General features: G+C 34.1%; 1 pseudogene; it reads left to right on the top strand.

Moving 5' to 3' along the window:
- The first annotated feature begins 1,046 nt into the window (after positions 1-1,046).
- Positions 1,047-4,303, top strand: LOC134280752 (kyphoscoliosis peptidase-like; annotated as a pseudogene).
- The last annotated feature ends 6,180 nt before the right edge of the window (positions 4,304-10,483 follow it).

Here is a 10,483-nt window from a genome sequence, read left to right on the forward strand (position 1 = left end):
TCAAGAAAAAAAATTTATTTTTAGATATTTTTTCTCTCAACTATTTTGAAACTTTATAATTTTTCCCAAAACTTCACAGCACAGGTTTATTTCTTTACGATATTTTGGTACTTTTCTTACTTTTCCCTATATTCATTGGATTTAAAACTTGTGTGTCTGATCTTATCGACTTCATGTTTTGTAAACTTGTGGAATAAACAAGTGAAATGTTTGCATAATTGTGTTTACCATACCAAGGGATACGTGGAACATGTAGAAAAACAGAAAGAAGGAAAAGGAGAAAATAATAGCTTGAATGGACCATGATGTTACAGCATGTTCAGAAAGGGTTAAATTAAAGAATATATCGTGAAAATCCCACAGAAAATCAACCTACATTAAAAGGAACTGGTAAACAAAAATTAAACTTTTTAGCATTTAACATATTATGTAAAAATATATCTTTGTAGTTTCACTCATTTTTTTATACAGTTACAGAAGTTTAATTTCTATCTGTCTAAGAAATTGAATAGTTTTGTTCTGAGTATTATACCATCATTTATACACTTAGACCCTTCCCCACTTTTTTCAATATTTATGGGAAAAAGAGGAATCTTTAAAATAAGTGCATGTAATAACGAAAAATGAGGGAGTTGTTGGGGGTGGGATGGAGGGGTTGACTCATTCCATCAATACGTTTTGCTAAATGATGACTGTATACACATTTTTTTTTTTTCAAAAGTGAAATGAAACTTATTTGGTATTAGCCTTAGATTTGTTAAAAAATGACCAACCTCTTCCCTCAAAAAGGATTTTCCCCAATCTTACTAAAATTAGATCTTTAATCCCCTCCAGTTAGATTGCTAATCAAAGACTTAAATGGAGCGGACCAAAAATCTAATTTTAATTAGATTGACATTTCCATTTATATATGTACAATTTCTTCCGATCCGTTAATCCTGTCTTTTTGTCCATCTAGAAACGCCATCTTAATTCTTTGTTTCCAATCACAGATATCATATCAGGTATCAGATAATAATGTGATTCAAAGGATGGGTGAGATATAGGGTAGATGCTCATCCAAACCCTGTTGTGAGATCTCTGACGTCACAACTCTCCCCGAGACCCGCTTGATCAGCGTTCAACCAATCGTTGACGAGGATTTGGCACCAGTCCGCCCATCGCAGAAGAGATGATGTCATTTCCGATCTATCGATGTTCAAGAAAGTCGACAGTTACGCTGCAAAAGTATTTTTTTCTAATTTTTTATAGATACTGTATCGTTGATAACGTCCATCAAGACAATCTGCAGTAAGAAAAAGGCAAATATGACGGATAATTATTTGTAGAGTCAAAAATATATGTGATGTAAACATGTGCATGCACAATAATTAAAATTTTCAAAATTAGATAAAAAAAATTCACAGAAAAAAGAATAGCTTACTTCAATTTAGAGCAAATAATACATTGGTCATAATATACCACAATGCCATTCATAAATATTGTAACAACATTCAAATGTAGCTGCAATAATGTAGCCCTCTCCATTTTGGGGGGGGGGAGAGAAAACATCAGATAAGAAAATCGGAGAGGGCTACATTATTGCAGCAACATACAAATGATGATGAAATACATGTACATGTGTGTTTTATGGAATATTCGTAACTGTTAACAAATTTACCACATCAATTGTATTCAAAGTTTTGCATTAGTAAGAAGTTATAGTCATGGAAAATTGGAATGTTTGCTGTTCTTTATATTGGATTAGAAAGACAACATTTCCTTGAAGTGAAAGAAAAAAGAAGAGCATATACAGTAAACCTCGTAAAATTATTACTAGTAACTACAAACACAGAAAGCGGTCACAATTAGAAGTATGAATAACTTTTTGATATATTTAATTTTGACACAGGCTCCGAAATCCACCGATCTTTCCGTCCATAACCTCGCCAAATACTTGTCTAAGGCGTCTAAGACAACCTGGGACGAGTTCGGGCCTTCTACCACTGGATCTGTAACCACGTGGAGTAAGTCATTATCCTAGTTTATATGATAGGAAAACTCTGTGTGGTATTTATTTATTATAACATTTAAAAAATAAAATTTTCATGTTCAAAGAGAGATAACTTCCTTCAAATAACCAGTATGAATATTTGGAGTTACTTCTCTTCTCCCATATTAATTACAGAGTGTTCGAAAAAGATGCATTATCTGCATGGTTATACCATCAACCTAAGTCTTTTCTGCAAATACTTATTAGAAGTTCATGCAGTTACGGATTATTTGCAATTTAACTGCATTTTTATCGAATTGTTGACTTATGGTACATCCATATGTTTTTTACAGATGATCTTCGGGTCCTTTCTAAATAACTACAAGAAGCCTGTAGCTGCAGAATTTACAATGCACACAAAAGTGGCTCTTTGCTATGGATATGCTGAACTATTTGCGGATTATGCCGGTACTCGCTTCATTAATCAATTAATGTTTTAATGCACTAGTCTTCTTTACCATATCGTATGATCACAACTTTTTAATGTCTTAATTTATTCCGTTGAAATCATCTGTATTTCCATTTATAGATTATCAAACATTCCCGTCAAAACTCTTTACGGATTTGTGAAAGGTTATGGATATAACGCAACAAAACCTTTTAAGTACGCACAAACAACCAATCACGCTTGGAATGCAGTTCACGTGGTCGGACAATGGTGTTTGATTGACTGTACTTTAGGAGCAGGTCACGTGAATGACGAGGGTCATTATAACAGGGAATTCGAAAACTTTTATTTCCTAACCGATCCCGACCAGCTGATTTCTACCCATTTTCCCTACATGGACAACAACAAAAAAGAAAGCAAAGCTTGGCAACTTCTTCAGAAACCTTTGACATTACTAACATTTAATAAGAATGTAAAAAGGACGATAAAATCCTTCAAGTGGGGCGTGGATCTAGTTTCTCATAGACAGGCAGTGATTCAGGTGACGTTGACTGCCACTGTGTTTATAAAAGGGACGTCAAAAATGTTAAACAACGTAGCGGCACGTCTAACAGACACAGACGGTAATGTTCATAAACAGTATACATTAGTGCAAAATCCAGACCAGAACTTATTCTCCATTCGAGTACGTCCTCCAACGATGGGGAAGTTTCGGTTGACAATTCTCGGAAGTATTGACCATAAGGACGCAACCCTCTATGCACTTGTGTCATACATATTGCGTTGTAGGCAAACAGAGCCAAAGGTGTATTTATATCCCAAACATACCGGAGTCTGGAGGTCAAGGTCTGATTATAGAGATTTTGGATTTCAAACCGGTGTGGATTCACCTCTTATAATAACCCCAAAAGATGGCATTTTAGAGTTGACTTTACCTATAGAAAGAGATTTCCCTGTTACATATAGATTAAGTTACTCGGAAGGCACACTGAAAAACATAGAACGCTATGTGTTGGTAGAAAACATTGGAAATGCAATATCCATAAGAGGTCACTTTTCAGAAAAAGGGTTCTATAAATTGCAAATCTTTTGTAAAGCAAAATCAGGGAATTATGAGCCAGTTCTTTTGTATTTAATAGACTGTACTAAAGACGTCATGAACCACTCTTTACCATTTCCAATTATGTATTCCTCCGCCTCAGAATATCACTGCCAGCTACTGGAACCATTGACACGTGAGCTGCCGGAAGAGACGTGGATAAAAATAAGGTTTCGGTCAAGTGATATCATCAAAGCAGTTGTAAATGGAAGGAAAATTGAAAGAGGAAATGGTGACGTTTGGCGAGCGGCTGTCCGAACTTCCACTGCCGGCGGAAGTGTGCGAGTTGCTGGAACAAGCGATCCTAAGGGCCGCTACTGGGTGCTGTACGAATTTAATGTAGTCAAGGGAGCTAATTCTCTGGTGCTTGAGGATGTTTTGACGGCTCGGTCTATCACGTCACAACCTCCCACGACACAGCGATCAGTGAAGCCATCACAGGTACCTAACCAAAAGGGCATACTAAAGAGACAAATCAAAGAGAAAACTGTAATTATTTCAAAATGATTTGTATTTTTCTTTAAAAAAAGACCTCGATGTGAAGGCATTAATATATGGTTCAGTCTATTAGCTCATGGATTTTCTGTCTCATTGACAAAATACAACTCCATGCGACGAGAAATAGCAGCCCGAAACAGAAAACTGACCTAGCAGTTGACCATCCATTCATGTAGAATGGACATCTATGGATCTTCATCGGACCCATTATATCGATATTTTGCTATTCATTCGTTGAAAATTATGTTAGAGTACTGCTACACTTGTAATATCATCTTTGTGCAATGTTTTTATTTCATTCTCTAAAAGTTACACTTGTGTTTAACCCTAATCCTGATGTTTAATCAGCAATAAAGCCTTAGCATCCTGTCCATATCTGACTTCACAACACACTACCTGATTATACTGCTTCAAACTTTTACCGGATTTTTTTTTATTCTACACCATAACATCTTCTAGTTGATAAATCACTTGACTTAGTCATGTAAGTGCATGCATGGTAGCCAAAGATTCCCTCTTGGTTCAGGGCATCCACTTCGGCTTCTCTCTGTGCTTGTCTGGTTTTGTACATTAGTTGTACATAGTGATGACACTATTCTAAAAGTCTGCAACTGCCACACTGACTAGGCTTGAGGACCCTGTACCCCGCCTTTAAATTCAATGAAATAGCATTGTAAGATTGGCAGAACCAGGTTTCCTATTTACATCCACTATAAGTCCCTCTTTCTGTGTCAAACCATGATAATAATAATCTTTTATTGTTCTAAGGTCTTTCGATACCCTCCCTAAGCACGTAAAAAACACCTAACTTCGTACAGCTGATTCTCTTTCTTCTCTCCTTTTTCACTACGTCACTAATTTTCCTCAAAGGTACATTGAAACAAAACAAATTGGATGCACACCAAACCCGGATCGACCCTTAAATATCATTATTGGAAAGAGGTACTATTGTGAAGTAAGCATCCCTAGTCGATTGCTTATCCGGCCCTGTGGGTCCTAACTGGATCGGGAAAACAGAAAGGATGCCTATGTGCTTCACACATCCTTTGATATCTTCGGTTCCCTTGTAGTTGAAGTGCTGATGTATTTCTTCCTGTAATCTGACAACCTCTTTGCTAACACTGATAGGGAGGTTTTTCCTCAATGTTGAGAAGGGATTTTGTCCTGGGCTGCTTGTTTTGGAGTTCTCCTTTGGAACGAAGTATCTCTGGATATACCGGTATTCTTCACCTCTGGTACTATTTCTTTCTTTCAGCTATATGACTCTGTACAATTCCCATAATTTTTCTGCAGTGTCTTGTTGAAAGTTTATTTATTACCCTTTTGGGTCTTGGAGCTGGAGATAAGTTATGAAAAAAAACAAAGAGTAACAAAGCTCAGTGCCTTAGAACAAACAAACTGGGAGGACAGCAAATCCGGATCCCTCCCTAAAACATCATTATTTGAATGAGGTGGCATAGATTCAGCAACCCCTGTCAACTAGCTAAGTACCTAGCCCCATTAATACGGTCACGAAAACAGAATCTCTAGACCATTTATGGTGAAAATAACAACGTATTCATTTGATTTCTATGAAAAACATCAGTCAGCACTCGGCCCAGCGAGCAAGCCATTATATCGATCATACATTTGGTGAAATGCGAACTTAAACTAGGTCATTGTTTTGTCATTGTCAACTTATTTGACAATAACTTGTTTTAGATACAGTATTTTTCCTACGTAGAGCATGCTTTCGCGTATCCTATCAAATGGAGTACATAAACTCTATAGGCAGGTGATAATGGTATATAATAAGCGAAGTTGATAACAGAAATGCTGAAGTCATCAGTTTTTCATCATCTTTTCTTGTTAATTTGCCATTATGAAAACTGATATACTAAACCCTGTTTAGGCTTTTATTATTTGAATGAGGTACTATATACATGTAGATTTATAAGCAACTCCTGTCAACTGGTTACCTAGCCCCATTAAGGGGGATGTACAAGCCATATTGGATCTAGTCTGGTGTAAACAAAGAAATACCAAGAATGCGCTTAATACTATACTAAACTAGCCCAAAGTTACTCAAAGTGCTAATGCACTAATTACCTACTGTTAGAGACCAAAATTAGTAAACAATTAAGTTTATTTTGTCTTAATTAGAAGAAAATTAATCATGTTAGAACTGCGCAGCTACAGCATTCATGAGATGAAAAATTCATTGAGAATGGAGTTAGTTTGATTCATTGATAATATGGCTACAACCATTTGTTTCGTTTTTTTCTTGTCAGTATCCATAATTCTTGAAAATTTGATTTTTCATATGGGTGTCTTCCCGAGGCCATGTGTTTATTTTGGTCCGCCATTCCTCTGTCACACAGAGTTCGAATAACAATGATTTTAGAATAAATGCGACCATAATAACATCAAGACAAGAAATTACTAAGTAATAATCATTAGGTAATATTACTTACTACTTTTATTTGTTGCATCACATCGTCTGATTAATGAAAAAACGCGATTTTAACCTCACTCCAGCAAATCGGGAAAAACTGTTCTGTTTACAACTCGAAATTCCTCGTTTAATATTATTCCACTAAGCACATGGTTGGCATGTGCATATATCTGCTGTGGATAAATCCGTTTATTACCATGATTATATGTAATTTTTATGGAACAAGTCTTGATAATTTGTTGGTTTCTTTAAAACTCAGGAAAAAAAGATAAAAATGTCCTAAACATATGTGTTTACGGTGGGTCTTTTTTCTGTGGCGATAGAAGTTATTTTCAAATGGGGCACTGCAAGGAGGATGCTTAGCATTTAATTTGAAAATGTAAAACAATATGCAGTGCATGAAAATAAATTGTAATTAAAATGTCTCACATTCGAAAAGTTGGTACATATGTCTATTTTGTTTAGAAGTTAGATAGAAAAAATATGCAGTTATAGGATATCCTTCAGGCACCTCACATAAATAGCTAGAATGTTTGCAATGACCCACACATTGTACGGAGTAATGTTTGGACACAAAAACGCATCATGTCTCATTATGTTGACAACATTGTAAGCTCTCGCTCATTGAACATACAAATCTTGATAAAATATGAGTTGTTTCTATGATATTTAGAAGCGAGCACAATGTTTGCAAAGAAAGGTCCATTGCATATATGCTATGTGTATCATCGCAAAAAAGTGAGTGCTAACCCCCCCCCCCTCCCCCGAAAATACTATGTTTGTTTTTCAAAATAGTGTCAAAGATTTTAAAAAATTGCATTACTAAGTATGTGATGGAACATGTACTAGCTTTATAATACCACTTGTTATAAAAATATTTGGTTGCCCTCTCTCCCGATCTACTGCCTATAGAAATTGCCCGACTCATTTTTTTATCATTCCATTACACGATATTTTTTTCTTTTTCTTCCGTCAACAATTCTGTTTAAATTTTAAGGATTTTTTTCTCACCTATGAACACGGACCCAATAATTTTTCCCTGAGTTGGGAGGACCACCAAACATCATTTTAAAGATGTTTATAGGTTGATTTCTTTCTCTTTACTTTGTACAATTGTAATTTTGAAAATATGGGCAAAGAGAACAAAAAAATTTATTCATTAAATCTCCTAACCCACTCTGAATGATATCATGCCTTTTCAACTATTGCTGCTCTGTAATGAAAATTATAAATGCATGTTTATTTGACACAGTATACGAGGGGTGATCAAAAAGTAAACAATATCTTAGGTATTTGATATTCATATTTAAATATTGTTGAAATGTTTAAGTATTTTTCAAAGTGTAAAATTTAAATTGAAGGTCTTTGATAGCATATTGCTTAATTAAAAACACACCCCTTTTCAAACTTGCTTTCACCGGGCAACTTAACAAGTATCATATTGACCATCTGCCTTCCTTCACTAAAACGATATCCAATCATTGATTGAAATTATAGGAAGCCATTAAATAAACTGCTTCACATGAACAAATTCTTATACGCTACTTCAAAGGCATTTCTAAGATATACATGTGCCACGAGTTCCACTGAGACAACCATTTTTCGTCAAAAGTACCTGAATAATGACGTCATTTTCAGATTGACATCACAAACAAGGATCAACACTTCAGCATATGCTATTTATAGAACTTGTATTTGGCTATCTAATCTGAACTGTGGTTTTGTTGATATTTCGCGAAATTTTTGATAACGCTTCGTACTAGTAGGTACTAAAACAAGGTCATTCGTATCAATTTTATGTGTCTAATTTCTTTGTGTTTTATTGTAGATAATTAAATTTTAATAGATAATATAATTTATCTGTGGCAAACTTACAAACTCTTAATTTTTAACTTTGATGGTGCTCATTTTTCCTTACCTGGAATCAAAGAGTTTAAATTTTTTTTATGTCAATACGTAAACTATATAACAACTGTTCGATAATAATACTAAATAAATTACTTCAAGCCACACTATAACACTTTTCCTCTTTTTAAAGTGTTCATATATTATTTGGAATATTTTGCAACTGTAATTCTCTTCTACATTTAAAGATTGTTATGCCCCTCCATATTAAGAAGAGTTCTGGAAAACAAGATTCTGTGCTAAAAATAGACCACGTGCTGCTATCCATGAACTACTTTCATGGTTCTTTACACTCTTTTGAAGACAATGGTACCTTGTTTTGAACTTGAAATTATCATTTAAAAGTGCAAAATTTTGACATTTTCTCAACAAATGGTTGTAGAGAGAACATTAATGCACAGTTTGCATATTTTTTTGGATTTTTTAAGGCTCTGCTGAATTCTGTAGCTGCGCAGTTCTAAGGTGCATATCAAAAGCATTTTTCTGCAAAAGTATAGATTATATATGCACAACATACATTCGGTTATGCATATTTATTGTATCTTTATCAAAAAGACTTAAAATTTGATCAAAATATAATGTATCTTAGCCATTTGAAGAAATGTTTACATTTTGCTCTCACTGCACTAAAAGTGGCCGGACATCCCCCTTAATCCGGTCCTGTCACGAAAAAAGAATCTCTTAGACTATTCAGAGTGAAAATAACAACGTAATAATTGAAAAATGCTAGTCAGCACTAGACTAAAGGAACAAGCCATTATTTCAATCATTCAATTGGCGAAATGCTATCTAACTTAAACGAGGTCATAGTTTTCCCATTTTCAACTTATTTGTAAGTAACGTGTTTAAGTCAGTATTTTTCCTACGTAGGGCATGCTTTTGCGCATCCAATTGCAATCTACTACAGGTGATAATGGTACATAATGACCAAAACTATATGCTAAGCGAAGTTAACAACAGAAATGCTGTTTCAGTTTTCATCAGCTTTTCTTGTTAATTTGCTATTATGAAAACATATAATTATGCTAGACTCTGTGGTGGCTTTTTTGTTCGAGTTTACTGGGATATGTCTAATCAAAGATGGCATGAAATTCAACACCGTCAAGTAATTTTAAGGAAGCCGACTATAGTTTCCATGGCGCAATATTTCGCGCATCATAGTAAAATAAAGCGTATTTATTGTTTTAATTTAACTTTTTTCGCTTAATTATTAAAATTAAACAAAATTAAGAAATTATAGGTATAAAAATGTAATTACAATTTGATATAACTAATTATTTTACCGATTTTGAAATTGATAGGTGGGTTGACGTCGGTGCAGTGTCTTTTAGAAGTTATGGTAATCTGATGCTCTTAAAGAAAGGGGTATTAAAAATATTTTTACTCTCTTGAAATTTAAAACATAGAAATTTTAGAATATTACCAATATTTTTATTACGTTTTCTTGTGAATCCATTGTTTACGCCTTATTTTGTAGTACTCTATAAAAATGGTACAATTTGCTTTTTTTTGGGGGGGGGGGGGCGTTTTGAGATGATCTCTTAACAAGACGGTCGAATTTTCGGTTTCTTTTATATATTGTATCATATGGTTTATTCATAAAATATTATAGTTTGAACAAAATGTTTACGTAGTATTTGTATAATTTGCTTTTAAGTGCTAAAACTTGACATTTTCCTATATAATCCTATGATAAATGTACCTGTTTTGAGATGGACGGCAGATTGTCCCCAAACTTTGCATGTACACTGAAGTTAATGTAAGTTATATATGGTATAAAATGAAGAGATTCCCTATTGTAGTTTTCACACAATAAAACTGTAGTCGGACCCCTTAAATCCTGATCAATGTTGAAATATTGAAAAGGGAAATAACTCAATATTCTCCATTGTAAAATATGTGAATTTCTCAATTTTTGCATGTACTAAAATTGAAAATATCTCCTTTTCATGCATGCTTTCTATGCTCATGATCAATATATGGTATTTTTATGATTTTTCAGCCAATAGTTGGAATAACATTATTTTAAGTACTTTGTAAATAAAGATAAGAATCATTTGATATCAGTAATTTGATAATTGATGGATCTCTTACATAAAAAAAGTAAACCTGCATGACTGCCTCATT

Source organism: Saccostrea cucullata, unplaced genomic scaffold (genome assembly GCF_032062105.1).
Source record: "Saccostrea cucullata isolate Sc308-1 unplaced genomic scaffold, CSIRO_AGI_Scuc_v1 ctg6266, whole genome shotgun sequence".
In the NCBI taxonomy this organism is placed as follows: domain Eukaryota; kingdom Metazoa; phylum Mollusca; class Bivalvia; order Ostreida; family Ostreidae; genus Saccostrea; species Saccostrea cuccullata.